Source organism: Cinclus cinclus, chromosome 6, assembly GCF_963662255.1.
Source record: "Cinclus cinclus chromosome 6, bCinCin1.1, whole genome shotgun sequence".
In the NCBI taxonomy this organism is placed as follows: Eukaryota; Metazoa; Chordata; class Aves; order Passeriformes; family Cinclidae; genus Cinclus; species Cinclus cinclus.
The window spans coordinates 51,264,655-51,287,119 of NC_085051.1; the positions used below are offsets into that span (position 1 = coordinate 51,264,655).

General features: G+C 37.7%; 1 protein-coding gene across 1 annotated transcript in view; it reads right to left on the bottom strand.

The window, feature by feature from the left end:
* BEGAIN (brain enriched guanylate kinase associated) overlaps positions 1 to 22,465 on the bottom strand; it is a 146,344-nt gene that overhangs the window by 112,347 nt on the left and 11,532 nt on the right. The window lies entirely within an intron of this gene.

Sequence of the window (22,465 nt, forward strand, 5' to 3'; positions counted from 1 at the left end):
TGGGAGTTTCGAGTAATCAAATTACTTTCCTCAAGCAATACACTATCTTGGCAATTAGCATCTCAATACATGGAGGCGTCTGGTTAACCCTTTCGCTGCTGCTGCCCCGCCTGGAGCTCCCGGGCACGGCGCCTCCCCCGGTCCCGTTATCCCTCCTGCCGTGGCTCGGCTCTCCCGCATCCTCACAGACCCGCCACAGCCCCGGGCTGCCGCTTCGGGAATCTGCCTGGGCTCCTTTTACCCCGTACATGCTGTAAATTCCTACTTATCTGTAGCACGGAGACGCATTAATTTGTCCAGCTTTACTTATCTCCAAAGCATAGTCTTGTTAACCCTTTGGCTTCTTTTTATCATTATCTCGCGCAGATCCTAAATAGCTGCTCCCGTTCCATTTTAGCACAACACTGGCACAGAATCTCATCAGTTTTCCCAGTCCCACTTTATTGTAACTAAGGAATGAGCACTCAGAGCAATCCTGCAATCTCTGGAGCCAGAAAAAAATCCCAGCATCGCGGAATGTCTTATTTAGACTGAAAGGATTGGCCATTAATCATGAGCACTTTAAACCTTATTGATTAATGGCTAACAATCATATTTGAGCATGAAATAAATTAAAGATTAAAAATAGGGAAACGCAAATTTAATCAGGTAGCCAGCAGGAAAATTGTCAAACTGCCCAATAAAACATCCCAAATGACAAATTGTTGGTTCTTCATTGGGTCACTTGTCGTCCCTTTTTTTCATTTACTTTTGATTTGCCCATTAGAGAAGTTGTCAGTCAGGCTGGTGTTGCACAGTAATTTCTGATGACAAGCATTAAGGATTTTAGCCATTCACCATAACTTGGTAGGCAGGAAGCCAGCTGCAGGAAAAACCCTCCTCAGTTTTTCAGTAACATATGTAATGCATGTTTACATGGTCCTTGCTATGTAAGCAGCTATTACTTACATGCTGTGTTGGAACCACAAGGCTGTGTGTGGAATCTTGAGATTAAAAATGTAACCTTAGGACCCATAATTGCTTTCTCTAATTTGTGTCTATCCATTGAATCTTTCATATTCTGTAGCACACAGGAAATAGATTCAACATTGCTGATCAGGAAATGAACCACAGAGGCTTTCTCCTTGGGCATGAGAAGCTCCTGGCAAACCTGTGAGTCTGCTGCTTTGGCTTTCCAGGTATGAACTCTCCAACATTGCCCTACTCGTCATGTTCCTTTAATTTTGGAGGGAAATGACATAGTTCTTTTGCAGGGATACTCACTATTTCTCTGCCTTGAACTCCAGGAGTCACTGTGAAGACAGGGTACTTAGAATATCTGATTTCAGAACTTCTATTATGGCAATATCTGCAGACATAAAGGGTAGATACCTGGCCTTGCTTTTGCCTAGTGCTTTGAATAATGCTGCACTCATGGGGTCAGTGTGGGGGTTGCTTTGTGTGATTAAATCAAAGTATTGAGAAGAGGAGCTCTAGACTGATGTTTTGGTGATACTCATCTGTGAATGTAAGTGAGTCATTGGCTGCCAATCCTGACAGGAAATTAGTAGGGAGAAAAAAGCACAGCAAATGCCTAACACCAATTCAAACACGAAAACTAAACCAAGCTGCAATTACTTTTTTTTTTAGTCTGGTAGGACTGGGTTTTTTACCTCCTCACAATAAAAGCTCTTTGTTCCATGTTATATGGCAAATTTTCCTTTGGACTATTGAAGGTGTTCTACTTTGCCTTTCCCTGATGGGTTGTGCAGTAAAGAGATGGCTCCTCTCTGATGTGGAAGCTGTGGGTTCAGGTCAATCCTCCTCGAGGAGGATGCTCTGCCCCAGGTCAGGGGCCTCTCTGGGCTGCAGCACTGCAATGCTCTATTATGACTTTCGATGGGGATCCACTTCCAGTAAATAAATAGGAGCACAGGACAGGACTAGAGCCTGTATGTTCTTCAGCAGATTGCCCTAGCTTCAGCCTAGGGAGTTAAACGAGAATATTGATACAAGAAATAACGAAAACAAAGACAGGAGCATCTGTAGCTTCCATCCCAAGCAGTTTATTTTCTTAGATGGCTGTGACCCTTAGAAAGGTAATTTTTTTATCCTGATTTTTTTCTTCTTCTTCTCTTTCCATTTCTTCATTTTCTCAACTTTTAGCTTTTTTTTTGTTTTTTTTCTCCCCCCCCTCCCCCCTCACCCAGTACCTCAGCAACTCACAGCTATTTTAAAAGTCTGTGGTATTCTGAAACAGCTCTGTAATCACAAGGTGACATTTTTACTAAGGCAAAATTGCTGTTCCTAGCCAGATCCCTGCCATTGATTTAGCCTGTGGAAGTTTAGAGGTTGCATCATCCTCCCACTTCTGTCTATGAAGGCTCCTATCTGAAATATCTTACTGAATTGATTTAATAATATATTCTAAACAGCTCTGAATTGGCCACTTTAAGGACAAACCTTAAAGTCTTATGGGACCTATTTCAAGCAGATAGACTGAAGTAAAGGTTGGTGCAAGAATGTTGTTAATGGTAAGGCATCCATAAAACATCCGTAAATTGTTGCTTGCTAGTGTGTTGATTCATTTCAGGTAATCCTTGATGCCTAAAATAAGCAGTGATTGAAGCTGTGTGATCTTTTAAAATTAAATATTTTAAATGAAGATCAGTAATTAACTTTAATTATTAAAATATCAGATGTGATTTATTTACATGGGTTTTCTTAAACAACATCAATTCAGTATGACTAAAGAATTTATTTAATTAGCCTAAAAATAACAATTTTTGCTTTTAATAAAAAAGTTTGGTCTGAGTAACTCAATAGGCTACATTTCTATATACAGTCTGTTTACTTTAAATACTGAGACAGGTTTGAAGAATTTAATTTTTGCAGACATACTTGGTGTGGCAACTCTGCCTGGAAGCACTTTTGGGCAATGTCTAATAATATCGACAGAAACCTAATTTTTTTCCCAAGTGTTTGAAGGAAGCAAGTGTAATAGACTGAACAACTACCAAGACTCACCTTTTTTTGGAAGTGTTAAACATTTAAAAGTCCATTTTTGGAGCGGATATTAAAAAAAAGTAATCAGTTACCTTTTATTTCTTTTTTCATAATACAATCCCCTGACCCTTACCTCTTCTAGATTGCAAGTTGACATTCTTTGATACTCTTTGAGAACAAAATAATTTGCTGGCTTGAATGAAATCATGGATGCTGTTAATGGAAACCCCAGGAAATTTTACTGTGCTTTTTTCCCTCTTTAGAATAGCATTATTGCCTTTTAGACAGCATGAAAACCTCTGGGTTGTTTTCAAGTTAGCAGAGTGAATGAAGGATACTGTGATCCTCTAATATTTCATCTTTCCATGTTTCATTAATGAGTCAAATAAGCTCAAGACAATGGTAGAATATTGTTAGTCATTGGCAGACGTAAGTATAGTGATCCAGTTGTTTGGGGCTTTTTGCATAATCAGTGTCTACAGTATTGATTATTGAACCTAAACTTATTTTTAATGAAAAAGTCATGTTGATGGTCTAGCATTCTATTCAGTTCACATTGTGTTTATGTTTTATTTCCTTTATGATACCTTTTTGAAGGATAAGCAACCACAAGATTTTGGATGCGTAATGAAAATTCCTTCCTCTAAGATCTTCAGGTTAATTTTCATACTTCTACATTTGCCCAATGTATGTGTGATAAAGTACCCTGGATGTGAATTTTTTATTTTACTGATTAGCTTTGGTTTTCTTGGAAAAAGCTGTTTCATTTTAGAGGGAGGAACTGGACCCAGAGTCTGGCTCAGTGCTCACCACATCTTCCCACTGTGTTCAGTGACTTTGGAGTCCCATGTTGGCTTGTTGCTACGAAAGGTACCAGAAAGGAAAGAGTAGCAGGAAGTTACTGCCACTCATTTATTCTTACTGTTCACTCAGACTTGTTTATTATTGTGGAAGTTACTTTTATTTCTTCGTTGAGGAAAGCTGCAAATGAGAGCTTATTCACAACTAAAGTTGTCTGGACTTCTGGCACATTTGTAAACTGCCATATGTTTTCAATCCAACTATATTACTTCAACATTCTTTTGTGCTTGCTGTTGTACTAAAGTTTTATTGATAGAAACCACTGTGGTCCTTTTTCCTTTCTTTTCCTACAGAGTAAAAGAGTTAAAGATTTGATTTAATAAAATTTACAGGCTACAAAATTTGAAAGAATCAATCTTTAATTAGATGTTAATCAATTTTTAGAGATTTCTTTTATTGGCTTTTAGTACCGCTCAGGCAATGCCCAAAGAAAGACTAAAATTTAATCTAAAGAAACTTTAAAAGAGCTGGAAGAAGTGTCTATTAGCATTTGATTGTATTGAATATATCTGATAGATGTTTACAAAAGAAGTATCACCTTCTGTAAAACTCTTGCCTGAAATTTTCATGGAGATACATACAAAATTAAGTCCAAGCCTCCACAGTTGCCACTGTAATAGATATTTTCCTCAGAGAGCATGTGCTTCAGCCATACCTCCACACCATGGGCCATAGAACACCTCCACTATGCTCATCTGGAGATAGTTCATGTATAAAAGAGATTTAACACTGAGGGAAGAAGGCAGAAGCTGCCAAGAATAACAGCCTTTATCCTTTCCATACTATTGAAGTTGTTGGAGCCACTGAAATTAAAAACATTTTCTCTTGGGAAGAGGAATGTCACACATGTTAGAAAGAATGGGAGGGTTCCATTTAGCTGTGGAGAGTTTTCATGTTGGACATAAGGAAAAGCATTTGTCAACCAGTTTAGACTTACCAACCACAAGTAAGTCATAATAAATCTCTCAACACCACCAAGAGTAGCATTGCACTTTACCAGCACACCCTCCCTGTCTGGGACCAACTTCCAATGTTTCTTAGGGTGAAAGAAGAAATCCTCCACTGCAACATCAAGGTGTGAATGAAAACTCACATGTTTGAGACTAACTGCAAACAGCAAAAATATGGTACAAATGGACCTAACTCAGTAAACAAAAAGATAAATTGTCTTTTCAATTCTTAGAGCAGATGACTAAGTTCAACACCCAGAAGTTTTACACTGCACCAGAACCCCAGTAATCGGTCATGTAATGTCCATAAGGCAGCTGGGATCCATCTTGAAGCTTGTTTTTACTCTGTTTTTCTGAACACTACTGAATTGTTTGAAATCAGAGGGTGATTTTAACCATGTTAAATTTTGTATGACCAGTTCACTCTTTGATCTTGTACCAATTTTATGTTTAAACCTCATTACTCCCACCCTGTTTTTACATTCCCATACACATTTATGAAGAGATGTTTTATCTGAGAAGGAAAACAAGATGTGATTATCTGATGGCTCTCAGAAGACTACTCCTTTCCCTCAGTCATTTTAATATTCCTTCTCTGGATCTGTTCCAAATTACCTTAAATCTGATTTGAAAATGGGTGATCAGAATATACACCATGTACAAGGCACCTTGGCAGTACCTTGTATGGTATACATATGCTTCAGCGACTCTAAAGAAAATATATTGGCAGTGCATCTTAGGCTTGTCTCTGATTACTTGTGGTTCTCTCTCACTGGAGGCTCACAGCTGTTTTACAGTCTAACAACACACCTGTTTCTCTGCTGCTGCCAAATGATGAACTGCACAAAATAAAGTCTTGATGTGGATATGTTGTATTAAAATACCATTATTCTGCTTATAAATAAACCAGTTCTTATACGAGCTTCCTAATTGTTGTCAATACCTCGAAATGCCTCTATCATTTAGGCAAACTTGTTTATTGGCTCAAAGTCACTCACGAGTATTTGGAACAAAATGTGTCCAAAATCATCTTTGAAAGTCTCAGTAATCCCTTTCCAACATAACAGACTTCCATTTTAACATTTACATATACTTTTCATTCAGATTAATAATCTCGAATTACTCTCCATTTAATGTTTTAGACAGTAATTCTCCACTTAGCACTTTCTGAGCTCCTTTGTGCAAGTCTAGATAGATCATGACTTGTTCCCTGAGTATGAAATGGCTTCCATTAACAAAAAGTTACTTTTGCAAAAACTGTCGTGTTTTATGCCACCTCTCTTCGTCCTTGATTGCTCAGCTTGCTTGACCATGAAGCCTTCATTTCACTTCATGTCATGTTTTCTCTCCACCACTTAGGATCTATTTGTACCATTGCATGCAGAGAAAAGCTTTGCTTCTGAGCTTGCCTATTCATGTGTCAGTTGAGCAAGATATTGGGCTGGGGATTACTGCAGGATTCCTGACACCAGCAGAGTGAATAGCAGCAGTAGTATTTTGAATCTGCCTTAATTATGATGGTTTCTGTTAAATCTTCCTCATCCTTCCTCAGATATCCTCCAATTATTCCCTGTTCACTATCATTCATACTGAAAGATGAGGCAAAGAACCTCTTTAGTATCTGCACAGCATCTAACTTATTCTGAACTTCTGTCTGACCTTCAACATACACTAGGTCTTCCTTCTATTTTTTGTTTCATTTTTCTGTCTGTATGGTTGAAGACCTTTTCAGTACTAGTGTTCCAAAAGTCATTAGCAAGCAATCATTACCTCATGGAATTCTTTGGCTGAAACAGACTGGGGCATAATCACAACAGAAATAAGATAAGAGGAAATATTGGGATTTTTTTCTCACAACAGGCATTTAAATTCTCCATGACACATCCTGCATATGTGAACATGTATCAAATAACAACATATTAAATTGAAACTGTAACCTACAGGCTTCTTTTTTGCATGGTTGGGAAAACATAGCATTCTCAAGCTGTTTTATTTCCTAATATTTTAGAATCTTCGTTTTGCTTCCTTAGTTTCTTTTACACTCTGTAAAGTCTCAAAGCCTCATTCCCAACAGGGGTAAATTAGCAGAGCTCCACTGAAGTGAAGTCTTGCTGATTTATATCACTAGAGGTTCAGCTTTTAAATGGCTGTTTCAATGAGTCAAGCTGATTTCTGTCATACCCACTACCCCCAAGTAGCATGACTGTTGTAGTTTCTCTCAGAAAATTATCCCAAAAGAACCTATAACACTTCTCCATGTCACTGGGCAAACCATCCAGTGAAACCTGAACAAAGACCTTTGAAAACAAGGGGCTTCCTGCCTTAAAATGATAGTTCAGACTCCACGTAAATTATTCAGTATATTTTTGCTCAATTAGACTATTCAAACCTGTGCATGTAACTACTGTGATTAAATGCTTGTTTTTAATAAAAACAGTCCTTGTAGTCATCAGCATAGATGAGGATCCATAGTGCTAAGAGCTGTACAAACTCTTCAAATCAAAAGGAGATGCTCCCACATGACCTGACCAACTAAAATAAGTACATTATTTTTGTTTCCTTTATGGTGCAGCAACACAGCAGCACTTGTGACAATGGATTGGTGAACTGTTTTTTCAGAGCTGTTCATCTTCCTATGATGCTGTAACATTACAGAAGCTTAAAATAGTGAGGTGAAGCCACACTGCTTGCCCAACCAATCCTCTGTACATTTCAGTTCCATCCAGTGTGACCCCACTAGTGACAGTATAGCTGTAAATACTGTAAGTGAGACTGAGGAGACAGAGGAAAATGCAATCTAGTTGACTGAATGGACTCTGTGTCTCCTAAACTAATACATAACACTACTAACTGCACATTGCCAGTACACATGTGTCTGTCTGTGATACAGGCTGTGGTAGCTGTGAATACAGATGTGATAGTAAAGCATTTAGCTACAGCAGCTGTCATTTCAAAAGCTCCTGTTTGTCAATAGATAATAAAAAGTGGTATCTGATACAGTAAGGAGTAACTGCAATATCCTGGTGAACTGACTCCTGACTGGGCAGGTATGGATTTGTACTTGGTGGGCCCAAGGCTTGGGTTGCCATGACCCAGGATGGCACATGAATTCTAATATAGCTGCTCCTATGAACTTCTGTGCTTGCATCTTTGTGTTTTTACATATGTCCCTACATAGTGAGGATGTTTTGTTCATAAATCTTGAGGATGGGAAGTGGGAGAGAGAGATGAGAGGGCAGGCAGAAATGCAAAATTCATACATCCTACACTTGTAGAACTCTGTTTGTTACAAAACATGCATTTTATGCTCTAACTGCATCTATACCTGTCTAGGTTATAAAAGTAATTATGTGGGGACCTGTTGAACAAAAATTTACCTTTAATTCTTTTTGTGGTCCCTAGTTCTGTGCCCTGTGTTCAGAACCACCCCTAAAAGAAAGATTCAGAGGAAGGCAACCATAATCCTAAAACAGCCAAAAATCATCCTAGCAAAAAAAAGATTTCAATGAATAAAGATATTTGTTTTGAAACAGAGTAAAGATGACTGTAAAGAGAATGGAAATTGCATTTTTCATGTTCAGTATGGATTAAATAGGAAATAATGGATTCAAAGTGAAGTTTAAAAAATGTAGAGAAAGTGTTAGAGGTATTATTTTAATCACAGAGATCGTTATGTACCAAGGAGATTTCCCATAATAGCTGTGACATGTTCCATAAAGATTGGAAAGATTTACATGCAACTTCCCTTTCTTGGGGCAGAAGGACAGACTAAAAACCTTTTATGGACTTCCTGACTCTTCTGAGGCCATGAACAAAGGACAGTATAAATCAGTGCAAATATTTCTTACAACAAACAGAGTTTTCTCTCTGCTTTACTGCCTTCAATACAAGCCAGTTCTCAAGGCACTACTGCTTCCCTGGGACCTGTACGCTGGGCACTTGTGCAGGTCTCCTAAAAGTAGGACATTTGTGTTCATGACTTTTGTCACTTGTGAACTTGTCCATGGGCAGGGGAGAGTAAACTAAACAAGGTGCACCAATATACCCAGGCAATATCATAGATATTTCCTTCAAAAGGAAGGCAAACTTCAAAGCTTTCACTTCTCCTGTCGCAACACTGGTGGAAAGCAGTATCTGTTTATTGATTTGCCTTATATTCATCCTAATTCCAACCAACAGGAGTGGGGCTTCAAAGTCATACCAGTGGTTCTAAATCTATTTCTGGAACAACAGTAATTCCAGGGAATAAAAAGCCTGTGATAGATCATTTGAATTTTTGCCTGTAATTGTTTAAGAGAACTTAAGCAATAAAAGAATGAGGCCAAAGAATAATGCTAAGGACGTCTTTGATCTTCCTCCTTCAAACCAGTCTCTTCACCAAAGGAACAGGAACTTCCCAAAAGATAAAAAAAATCTCCCCAAACCCAGACTAGAAGGGAACTAGGATGTTATTCCAATGAAATGAACTTATTCTAGTCACAACTTTGACCTATGTGCCAGGAAAGTATAAGCATGGGGAAGCAAAGAGGAGATCATATTCCTAGAAGTGCTCTTGGTTGAGGCTGCTGTTCTTTTTATGCCAGTGGAAAACCTGCCTTGTGCATTTGTGCCCTCAGTTTTCTTGATGTACATGCAAATTATGCATCTGTAAAACAAGCCTATCTCAGTCCTTCACTGCTAAATTGTAGAGTCTTCTTCTATCCACATGGAGGTCAGGAGAAGATATATATTTTCCTAATATATATCTATATATTATGTGGATGTATTTATATAGATAACTCAGAGTCTTAAGATGGTGAATATCAATTACTATCGAATTTATCTACTAGGTAAAATAGGGCTTAGAGAAGTACCTGTTTTAAAGAAAGCTCGAGTTCCTTAAGGGAGTCCCAAGGCCAGGCAGTGATGTCAAAAAGCAGAAGAGACTTAACTTCATTCTCCCTAGTTTTTAACTAATTTGCTAACTAGTTTGTCTGTCTTGGTACTATTTTCTAGGCAGGGTATGAAAGTAAGAAAAGTTCCTTTTGCCAGTTTCCCTCTGCACTCCTGCATGAGCCAGCCAGGTTCTCACTCCAATATTGTCTTAGAAATATTTCCTAAACTGCAGTGATTTTTATTTCTGCAATGACATACTATTACTGGTGTGTGATGGCATTGCTGAGATCCACTGGTGTCATTGAAATAACTTGAAGTATAACATAAGGTGACTTTTATGCTGGACTTGGATGGTGTCTTAATTGCTACAGGGTCATCAGAGGTCTTTTTATTTTCACTGCACTGTGCATTAACATTCTTCTCGGGGTTCTTTTCTGGGAGTTTAAAGAAGTCTGTTCTTACTCCTACACAAAACGTGGAATTGCTAGGCTTTACTGTGGAGACATTAAATCAGACTCTGGAGATTCCTTTGTCAAAAAGGAAGCTGTATTGTTAAAATTACATCTGGCTTTTGCACGTGTCACATTTCATGGGAGCATTGAGCCTGTATTATCTTGTGGCTTTGCCTGCAGTCTTTCTTCACACAGTGCTATTTTTAGATTTTCATACTGCTGGAATTCAATAGTCTAGTTGTCAAGGCAGGCACGAGAAGATAGTTGAGGTTGAATTTGTCAATGATTCAGCCATGTTTGTTGCTACTATTACTATATAATCTTGCCATAGTGGGGGACAAATACCACATTTAGGACATGTAATTGCATGGAATTGTCAGGCTTTAGATTGAAATTATAAAGTGTTTAAATATAGTCACAATCCAGGTTTGAATCATTACAGAGTAAGTAGAAGATTATCAGAAGACTCTGGGGGAAGCTATAGCTTTTCTGAAAGGAATGACAGTCACCCACACTGTGACTTCAGCTAGCATTTTACCCTTTGTCCTCTCCTCCACCCCTTTTGTCCCTGTGGGCATTTTCTTTCATATACTCTTATATATACATGAAGAAGAGTTTGGCCATGGTGTTAGATGAGGACAGTGAAGGATCAGATCAGAACATTATTCTGTACTGGAAGAAATGAAGGCATTTGCAGTTAAATAGAATCAGGATTAAAATCCATAAAAAGGCTGGCTCCAGTCACCTACAGATTAGGGTTTAAAATTGTGATGTTACACTGAATAACTGAAAAGCCAAGAGTGAGAAAATAGACAGACATTATTCTTCATAGGTGAATACCTATTTAAACCATATTAAAGGCAGTGATCCAGTAGAGCATAAAACTGATACAGAGCTCTGATCACAAGTGTTATTTCATTGAAAACAGCATGCTCTTCTGCTTAGCAGAGCTCCTGGGTCATAAAGTATACAGAATTTTAAAGATCAACAAATTATAAACCTAAGTGATTTCCGAGATCCTCACTATGCCCTCTTAGTCACTGCAATAAAATGACTCTGATTTGGCAGATAGAGGCTATTTCCTTTAATTTAGTTACAATTAGGAGATGGAGTCAGTGTGAAAACAGGGTGGCACCCCTACTTCTGACTGCACGTATTCTGAGATCTTTAGGTGCCAGGGAGACCAATGCACTTCTGCTGCTGTAGCTGTAACATGGGAGGTCCCAGAGGTGCAGGTGGTAAAGGAGGAGGCTTGAGGTGGTTCAGGGTGCAGATTGTTTGCCTTAAGGCAATGGAAATGGTTGGGCTGGGGATGGCCAAATGCTCCCTCTGAACTGCCTTAAATGAGCTCAGCTCTTCCTATGCTGGCAGCATAACTTGTCAGCACACTGAAAACAAGTTTCTAGATATCAGACACCCAAGGTATTACTGATTTAAAAAGGATTTAAGAGTGCCATATTATAGATACAAGATAAATACCTACTTGGAAAAATCCAAGGACTCTTAAATTTTCCTGTTGTACAAATTGTAGTTTAAATCATAATTTTTTTAACAATAAGCCATAAACTTCAGTTGTTTGAGTGCTGTCTGACAGGAAAACCTGATTATTGCCCGTTTGCTCTTTGCAGTGTGGAAGATTTGCAGGACAAAACAGCAGTCTCCTAGCAACCACAGATCCTCTAAAAATCTTCTCTTTGATAGTTCTTAAAATATGTTAATGCCACTAGATATTGCAAAATAAAACACTGGGATCCACACCTAATGAAAGGAGGAATTTTGGTTTATATCTTCAGTCCAGAATAACAATGAACTAGTCAGAAACAGTTCTGATAGTGACTCAACCCAGTTTGGGTTGCTAACCATTTTTGTTTTGTTTAATTAGATTTGCATTATTAAATCCCAGTAGTGCAAATGCTTATACTAATAATTGTGTATATGAGTAGTCCCAGTGAACTTCATGTGACTATTTATGTGTTTAATTACTTGCTGGACTGAAGATTTGCTGTCTGAATTTTAGTGGGCAATATTTTAAAGGACTGCTCTTCTCTCTTCCCCTGGTTATCTACAGGCATATTATTAGGAGATTATTCTCTGACAATTTTTTATACACATGCTGAGAAATAGAGAATTTAAATCTTGAAAATAAAGTTCAAAGGTCACATTCTTATGGGAGATTTTCATTCAGCAATTATCTTGTCCTCAGAGCATCTACAGAATACCTCGCCCCCCCCCAAAGTGCAGTAAATCTTTCAGGGTAAGGCCCTGAGAGCAGGAGAGAAATAAAAAAAGGAGCAGGCATGTTAATCAATTCAAATGCTTACTACGAGGAACAGCTGCAGTGGTGTGCCAACAGACATCAAAAAGGCTACACAGATGTAAGCCAGCCCAGGATGCAAGACTCTGCATTTAATGTAGAATCCCAAAGGATTTATTCATGCTGCTGCATTGCTATTTTTAATGAATGAAGCAGGAAGGACCATAGTGCCAGGCAGAACTTACTGTAAGGGAGTGAAATTCCTGTTTCTGAAAAATAAGGAGGAGAGTTCACAAATGTTTTTTTGTCTCCCCTCAACCATGCCTTTCTAAAGAGATAAAAGAATTTAACAAAGAACAAACTGTATGAAATAGTTTCTCAGGAATCTTGGAATTAGCAAAAATGTATCTTTCCATGTGGAGCTGAGCTATGAAGAACACATGCCTGCTGTCTCTGTGGAGTAGTTGAGATAGTTAAGACAATGTATAGCATTTCTCATCCATTTCTACTGATTATTGTTTAAGTGCCATAGGATCTCATTAGTTTGGTCTTTATTATGCTTATTATAGAGGCTTCATGAAGGGAAAAAAGCTTTTCCTTATTCCTCTTATAGGCAAAGGAGAACTGACCATTTGACAATATCTGCTTGGCTTATTTTAAAGTGAAAAAAGAGTTGATAGAAGTGAAGCATTTGAGAGGCAGTGTCGTGTCTGTCTCCTCCAGAGCAGCCCTGCCTGAGCTCTTAAGTGCAAGAAGAAGGGGACTTTCCTTCTGATTAAAGCAGTTCTATTTGTAGCATATTGAAAAGAGCTGCCACTAATTTCTGTGCATGTAATCAGTAAGTAAAGCTGCAGCAAAGCGGAGAGGGATTCTCCAGGTAATGAAGTTCTCTGTAACTGAGGACTATGGCCTTCTTTTGAGTAACTGTAAACAAGTACTTCTAGATCTTCTAGATTTCTTAAACTGCTAAGAAATATTGCAGATATTTGATGCTGTCCTTGTATGGAGCTCTGACATTCAGAATCTTTTTAGAAGTTACTGCAAAGGCAAGGAAATGTCTTTCTGTGAGTTCACTGCTGTGTGCTGTCTATAGATACAGTCACTCAGGTGATTACTGCAGTGGTCCAACAGGAAAGCTTTTTTACAAACTTTATTTATAAGTTAAATGTTTATAAGCAAAAAATGAAGATTGTAAACAGGCCTAAAATGTTTCTCTATTTTTATCCTACCCCTTAACTAGCAAAACATTATGACAGAATTTCATCATTTGATGACTGTAAAGAATTTTTTTTTTGTCTGCTCAACAAAACTTTGTTTGTTTATGCATCACTGTTTAGCACAATAGTACAGGTTGTCCCCAGGTTTGATTTCTTGTTATAAGGCAGACAGGTTATGCAAACTGTCCTCTTCTGTGACCCCATATTATTTCTGAGCCACAGACCATATGTGAAGCAGTGCTATTTGACCAAGGTCAGTCAGCCACCTATTCACATCCCAGGCGGCTGCTCTTGGGACTAGAAAAAGGGACTGAAACATAAGGAGAGCCTATCAAAATGCTATAGAGAGAAGAAGAATGGAGAGGTATCAAATAATGACAGCCTACACCTGCAAACTTGTCATGTTCCACTAAATAAATTTGTAAGTATCATTGCTTTAAAAATGTATCTTGCAGTACTTTGCTAGGCTAATAGTTTTCTGATGAATACCTGACAAAGAGTTGGGTGCAGAGGTTCTTGCTTTTCCCAAACTGCAGAGACATAACAAAACTGCTCTACTTCTCAGGAGGTCAACAGATAGTCACTAAATACTGAGTGTTTGTAGAAGAAATGCTTTTAATATGGGCCAGGGAAGGTTGTCCCTTATCAAGTGTCAATGGAAGAGACTGAGCAGAGCCACACTAAATTGACTTCAGTCAGAGTGTCCCTGTTAATTACCTCAAAAATGCTTCTGGATAGATACAAATGGAAAAAAAAAAAAGAGTGGGAGTAGAGAGGATTTTGCTCCATGGCACCAGAACTGTGGTTTTGAGGGTGGGTTTTCTTTAGCTGTTATTATTTCAAAGGGGCTGGACATATTTTGAACTTTGTTATGCCCATCACTGCTACAGGAGAATGGCAGGTTTGGGCATCAGAAAGACAAATGCATAAGGATGAACAAGCACAATTGCTTGCAAAGACTCAAGGATGTTGCACAGGCTTGGAGAAACAAACATCTAAATGGGACCCTAATAAATTAATGAATAGTGCTTTATAAATAGTGCCACTGCATGCTGGCTTTCCAGTCAAGATTAAATGAAGACATAGTGACTTCTTTTAGTAAGTCAACTAAAAAGGGAGATTGTGATTCAAGCAGCAAAGAAACCTTGTTAGAAACCTTGATTCAATTCTTTCATCTGCTTCATGTTTCCTTACCAGTAAGCTTCTTAAATCCTACTATTGTCAAGATAAATAACTGCACTCACATGTGGAGGTTTAGGGTCTAAGTCTCCATCTATCCTACAATTTACAGCTTACCAGCACTACAAATATCACTGTTTCTTCCTTTATATTTATGTCACAATCATACAGAGACAATTACAATTATAATTTAAATTCAGTTAAGAAAGCTGTATTATTACTGCACTGATTTAATGAAAAAGACAAGGATAGTACAACTAATAAAGATCCAACCACTTAAGCTCTATAAACTGAAATATATTTTGTATCTGTCTAAGGTTTTGTTTTGCATTTAAATTGATCTTTTGTATCAAAGAGGGAAGATGTTGTTGTGGTTCAAGATTTCATCTAGTTTCACAAATCTTGCTTTTCCCATCATTCTTTGAGTGACAATGAGACTACACAGAAGATGGATTTGCCTCTTAGTATCTCTGTACTGATACCTGTAAAACAAAGATTGTAAACAAAGTTTCACAATATCACAAATAAGGCGAGAGAGGAAAAGAACCAAGGACTATGAAATCTTCAGAAGCAAAAGGAGATGGATTCTGTTAAAAAAAAAAAAGCCACAGTCAGTGTCATATCTGTAAAACACTTATGCTTGACTATGGCAATGAAACAGGGCATTAAATTCGCTATAAATTAAATTGAAGAAGGCACATTTATTTTGGCAGTGGTATTTGGTGTGACAATAGCCTTGTGAATATAAAGCTGTAAAATAATAGCCCTCATCCAGAAATAAACAAAGGGAAACTATGCATCTGCAAATGCTCTGTAGTGAAGTAGAAGGAATTTTAGGGATGAGAATCTGCCTGAGACATTAATCAGGGATAGGCAGATCAATTAACAGTAAAGCATATAAACACCTACAATATATGAAGAGGCAAATAGCTTTCTGGGTGGTCAAAATAGAAAAAGTCACAGGGAGAATTTCAGGGTAGGGAATTATAATCTCATGCAGTTGTACATTTCTTCTTCAAAGAGTGAAAACATGAGGAACTCAAGTAAGAGAACTAGAGAAAGTATTATCAACAGGGTGGAAGAATATAGAATCCATTGAACCAAAAAAATTATATGAAGCATAAAATAAAAGGCAGTGAGATAATTAACTAAAATAGGGAAGAGTTAAAAAGAAAATATCTTGAAAACCTAGGAGCAAGTACAAAATACAAGGCTGAGCAGACAAAATTTTGGTATATAATACTATGACATTCTTGAAATCAACATACCAAGAGACTTTTTTCACAAACACTGTAGGAAAATGTCAGAGCCAACCAAAGAAAGCACTTCCTATGATATCCTTTTACTAGTGGGAACGGATCTAAATTTCCAGGCTGTAATTCTGTCTCTATTGATCTCTTGTGTGATTTTTGCTGTTTGATGCAACTGTTTCCAGAATTCCCTCCAACAGGCACATTCCTCTAGGATAGAGAATTCACTTTAACTTCCAGTTTGGTATTAGTATTTTTCAGTGAGAAGATGACATCACACTTCTCTCTCATAAACCAAAGGGAATAGCAAGGAATTGTCTGTAAGCCTGTACTTCAGACATCACTAGGAAAGGGCTGTTGGGATCATCTCCTCTTTAAGGCTGCAGTGAGGCCAGTCTAGCATCCTGGCTACAAAGCCAAATGAACCCTCTGAAAGAAATATTTCATGCTGCCAGGTCATTATTTCAAAAAGTAAAGCTGCTTTTTTTCTCTTTAGAGCAATAACTGACACACACAAAATGAGCTAGTCAAGTTTTATAGGGAGAATTCATACGCTTTATTACACCAGTTGGTACATTTATGAAAAGCAAAGCCATGACATCCTTGAAACTTTATTTAGGAGAAGCAAAGTTGTAAACACAGTCTTCATTGTAGTTGCTTTCTTTCCCCAGCTGTATCACTTGGACCAATAGAATTTCTCTTGTTTTGCAAATACTGTCTGCTTATATTCTTATATTATGAAAACTAGAATAACTCTGCAAAAAATGTATGGCGTGGATTTATATCCTTCCATGTTTTGTTACCACTGTATAGAGTTGTATTTAGTTTGGTGATGGCCTAAACACTCCCCTTCTTCCTAGTTTTCCACCTCAATGATCTCCAGAGCTGCATTTTGGAATTCAATGTTCCTGGTACTGTAGCATCTAAACTGAAAGTCCTATCCTTAATGTTTCACAGGAAAATGAATGAAATTACATAGTGAGTGATTGGGGAAGAACTCATAAGTGGGAACTAACTTTCAAATTCCTGCCAGGTAGAATTTAGATTATGCCTTGCTGCCTGGGGATTTATATGCCTTCAGATAAATGTCTAACTTCACTGTGATTCCTATTGATCTTTTTAGACCTTCAGGTTGTTTTGTGACAATAAGCTCCACATGCAGCTTACTCTATTTAAAATCACTTTTGATCAGTTTTGATCTTACTGCCTTTCTGTGTCATTTAAGTCTTTCATTCTTGGATTATGAAAGTAGAAAGTGGAGCACCTGACAATCATTTTTCTACCCATGGTTTTGGATATGTTTCTTCTAAACATAATGTGGTTTTTTTGCTGTCTCTTCCTAAGGGAGTCTTTTAACCTTTAGTTCATCTTTCCTAAAAGCTTTCTTTCCTATTGTTCTTGGCAAGGTGATGATCAGAATTCTTTTCTGTACTCTACACCACAGTTATATGTTCAGAAAAATTACATTTTTCTCTGCATGTTTCTCAGTGTTCAGCAGATCTTAATACTGGGTTTTCAATAAGGGATTTTTGTTCCTGTCTTTTCCCCCACAATAAATTTAGATTTCTTGTCATCAAGCATACTTGGATTTGTCAGAATGGAACTTTTCTCTTCATCTAGGTCTGTTAGTTCTCCTTGAAATCTTTTATCTCCTGATTTTTCTGAATAAGTTTGTGCATCTTTAAGGCTTTATCCTTCACTTCTTGTCTCCTTTTCTTACATTATTGCTAAAGTATGACTCAGCAGTCCCCATGTTAACCTATTAGCAGCCTTTAACTTTTATTAAGATTTTTGAACATTTAGCCTTAAAATTACCTTTTCCTTGTTTGTTTTGAATGACAAAAAAAAAAAAAAAATTACTCCTTTCTTGCTCATTTCTGACTTCATTCAGCTGGTACCTCCCAGGGACCTTCTAAGTGTGGCATATGTAATCTTGTATGACTTGGAGGACAGTGACTTTACGATGCCTTTGAGAAGGAAGAATTGGAGAATTACACACCAGTCAGCCTTGCCATGGAGCATATATTCTTTGAATCCATTTCCACACACATGAGTTTCTTCTGTCACAGGATAATTGTGTCTTTCTTCATGGCAGCCTGGAATTTTTGTCAGTTTTTCTAAGGCTGATCTTGCTTTACTCTGTGCACAGACGTGAATATACCTATTTAACATTCCAACCAATTTAAATTTCAAATCCAAGGTTATGTTAGATTCTTTTCAGCTAAACAGAACTCCTTAATCCTCAACAGAACTCTGTTTTGTGGTCTCCTAGTCTGAAAGTATGATCTTAGCTTCCTACACCTGGATGTATAATTTCATCATTGACTACTCAAATGTTCTTTAGTAAGTTAGTAGTGAGATCACTCTGTCCTGATATCATTGTTTATCACACTATGAATGTTTGCATTAACTGTGAATTAATCATAAAAGGTTTTCCTTGCAAACACCAATGAAAAGGCTTAATACTCATAGACCTGATTTTTCAGATCTTTGTAAGGTGATTTCCTTTGAAACAACTTTCTAACCAGTAGTTAGTCTGTTTTTCATGAACTGGAAAAGTGTTTTATTGCCATGGCATGGCTCCATACATTTTTCAAAAGGAAGCATCATGTCATATTAAATCAAATATCTGTAAAAGACGTTACAGCTGTTCTAGATTCATCAGTCCTTTGGGGAGCTTTGGCTAGAGTGTGAAGCTGACATTGTCCATAGGGATGGCAACATTACGGTACTTCTTATCTGAGTGATGACATTTTATAGAACATTGAAAAAAAACCAGTTTAATTATTTCCTTCCAACCTGCTGTGATTATGCAAGACTCAAACTGAGAAATCAGCTGTTAAAATTATTTACCATCATAAGCTTAGACTCAGACTCTGTGAGGACTTTGAAATGCCTTCTTTTGGGGCCATCCTTTGGTCCTTGCTGTTAAAAGTGGGGACTTGATTGAAGCACATTGTGCTTCCTTCTGCAATGGGCAGCTGTGGTTTCATTCCCATTAAAAGAGTGATAGGACAGTGGTAGTAGAGAGAATACAAACCAAAGTTTCAAATGGTCTAGAATCAGGATTACAGGGCACTGGAATACTGCAAGCTTACTTGGCTGCCAGGCTGCCCAGCTCACGAATGATGAGATTCCAGAGAAAGATCACCATTTCTGCCAAGGGAATCAATCCCAAAGATACTCCCTCTCACCTCCAAGTAGTACGTGTCACATACAGCTCACCCAGTTTGGGAATACAACCCAAAGAATGAGGATGAGTGGAAACTCCAAGAGCAGGTGAGTACTTTCCTGCCTGTGTTTGTTTCATTGCCTGACACATCAGAGAGCACATTCCCCCACAGTGAGTGTTTGCAAGATTAGGTACTCATGCCCAACTGCTTTGTCTTTGACTTCACATCTCACTAATGAGTGGTTCCACAGTGGCCATAATGCTTAATACATTGATAATAACAGCACATGTATCATTAGACTTCCTACCTTCTGTATTTGTCATAATCCTTAAATCACATTTTTCCCAAAATAAATAAAACCCGGCAATAGATAATTCCAGGCTTCTATGTCAGAAGTGCACAAAAAGCTATAGTTATTTCAGCACTTGGGTTTTTTCTTTCCCCTGAGTTATCTTTTAATATTTTGAGGGGTAAGGCATTAATATAAAACACTGACATGGCTGTCAGTTAACTTTTAATGTATTTTCATGGAGAGAGGTAGAAATGCATCACTGAATAAAAAGAATGTATTTGAAGTACTGTAGGCCCAAGGTGAACATGCAATACCCCATTGCACCAGTGGTAAATAAAAAATGTAGAACTATTAAGGAGAAGTAGAGCTGTGAAAAAGGTCTGCTAGATCAGGTACTTGAGGAAATACAGATGACAACTGGAAAAGATTTTAATGATGCACCTATCATCTGTGAAGGCAATGGATGACAATGGAAAGCAAGATGATAAAAAGGTAGATTAATTTCTCACAGTAACAAGTTCAGCTGCACTTCTACTGAAGTTAATAGTTTATAGTTAATCCAGACACAGTAATTTAACTGCAAAACTGCATTACAGGGATTTGAGTGCTGTACTTGACATAGAAATGTAAGATATTTTTAACTCTGAGCTATAAAAGGAAAGTGCAAATATAGAAAGTCTGCAACTGAACTAAGTCTGAACCACAACAGCTTTGCAGGCTTCAAGTCCTGCCAGTTTTGGCTGGCTGGCAGAAAAGGCACTGACTGCTGGAATACTCAAGACAAACCTGAGACAAGACAGTAAAATTTGCCATGGCATGCAGTCATTTTACACAGATCAAAGTTTTCAGGGGTTGACAGTGCATTGACATTATAGATGGGCCTAATTTAATTTATTAATAGGAATAAGTTGCCCAGGGGGTTTGGAGAGTAACCATCCCCAGAAGTGTTCAAGAGGTTTCTGGGTGTGGTGCTGTGGTTTAGTGGTTTAGGGGTTACAGGGGCAGTGGTGGGTTAAAGGTTGGACTGGATGATCTTAAATGTCTCTTCCAAGTTCGATGATTCCAGGGTTTTGTGGTTCCATTTTATTTTTGTTGCATCCACCCCAACTGGAATTACGTAAGTACAAAAGAATAATTTCTTCAGGGAGAGAAATTTAGATGGCACACAGAGGGGTTAATATGTTCATAGATTTAGATGCCCTTAAAAAGACCAAGGAAGACAGCATAGCAGATTTATTTTTTCACATCCAACACCTTTGTTGGAAAATTCTGTTATACTCGATGCTCAAGGCATTTCCCTAGAAAACATATTAGCGCCATTACTAAGGTTTATAGAGTTGATGCCCTAATCTGGAAGAAAAATAATAAGGTTATGTGATTAATAGTGTATAAGTAACTTTGGAAATAACCAAATTACAGGTCTGGAGCTAAAAACTGCGCTGCAGAAACTTTCCTTACAACAAACTGAAGTGATTGAGGAGCTCATAATTCCCTAGTTACCCTAGAGGGACATACCTATGTTTTTGTAAAATTCTGTTATGACTAGGAGGTTAATAAACTATGCTAAGTGTGAAATAAAAAGGTATTAGTGACACAATTCGGTGTTAATCTATGTGCTCTGGTAAAAAAGGGAAGGTGTACAGACATTTGTGGAAACAGGTAATTCTTTTGGTGAATGTATGTCTAATTTAGTTGACCTGGGAATGACACATGCAAAACTGCCCACTGAAAAAGGACTGCTCACTTTAAATAATTTTAGGAAACTGAGCAATGAAATAAACATATGTTCATGCCTTGGAGTATTAGGGCAGTAAGCACAAGATTCATTTGTCCCTCAGTGCCTCAAGAGGGACTCAGGCAGTGTTACACCTTTACCTTGCCAGGCTGCCATAGTGTTCATCAATGATCCTGGGTTGGAAGGGACCCACCAGGGTCATCGAGTCCAACTCCTGGCCCTGCACAGGACTCCCCAAAGATCACACCATCTGCCTGAGAGCATTGTCCAAACACTCTGATAGGCTTGGTGCTTCCATGAGGAGCCTCTTTCAATTCTTAGTTATTTTCTGTCAGATATAATGATTACATGATATTCTAACACCACTCATGATGTAATTATCTATTTAATTATCTACTTAATTATCCATTCCAGGAAAATATCCCATGTTTTCAGTTGCAGGCTACATCGTAAAAGTTTTTAACATAAACACTTCAGAATAGCAAGAACAGAAACACTCCTAAATATCATAGATTTGATAAGTACTACAGGGGGAGAGGAAAAATTTCAAGCATACATCAGAATAAGGATTCCTCGTTTTTCTAAGGATGTCTTTGCAACACGTCCATTTTCTGAGAGGATCTTGAAACACTAAACAAACTGATTAAGAGCTATTTTTATTTTGCAGCTGGAGAAACTGAGGAACTGCCAAGTTTGACCCTTCCCCAAAGTTATCCAAAAACCAGTGGAGACAATTGTAACAAAAGCCAGTTTTATTCCCTATAAATCTGTATCTAAATTTACCTACATTTTTCCACAATGTTTATCTGGAAAATAATTGTTGGCACAATAAGTAACAGTCAGCACTGGAGCAGCTGTGGTGTTAACAGTTGTTGCTCCAAAGAAAGTAAGGATTTAAAAGATATTTGTTACCCAGTTTGTCCTGACAAATAACAGCAGTGCATATGCAACTTCATAAAATTCCATTATAGCTTAGAGGACACATACTGATATTTATTATGGTTATTTGGCTTCATAATTCTGAGAAATGTAAAAATCAAGGTATTGATCTGCAGTGCCAAAATAACTGAGTTACTAGAAGAGTTGCCTCTTGTTTTTCTTCTGATGATAGAAGTTCATTAACAGTGGAAAATACTTAATCCCTGCTTGCCATGATGTTTAGCTAATTATTGTGTTATTAAATAGTGACTAAGCCAGAAAGGTTCATTTGTTTCTTCCTTCTCAACTGGAAGAACTTGAAAG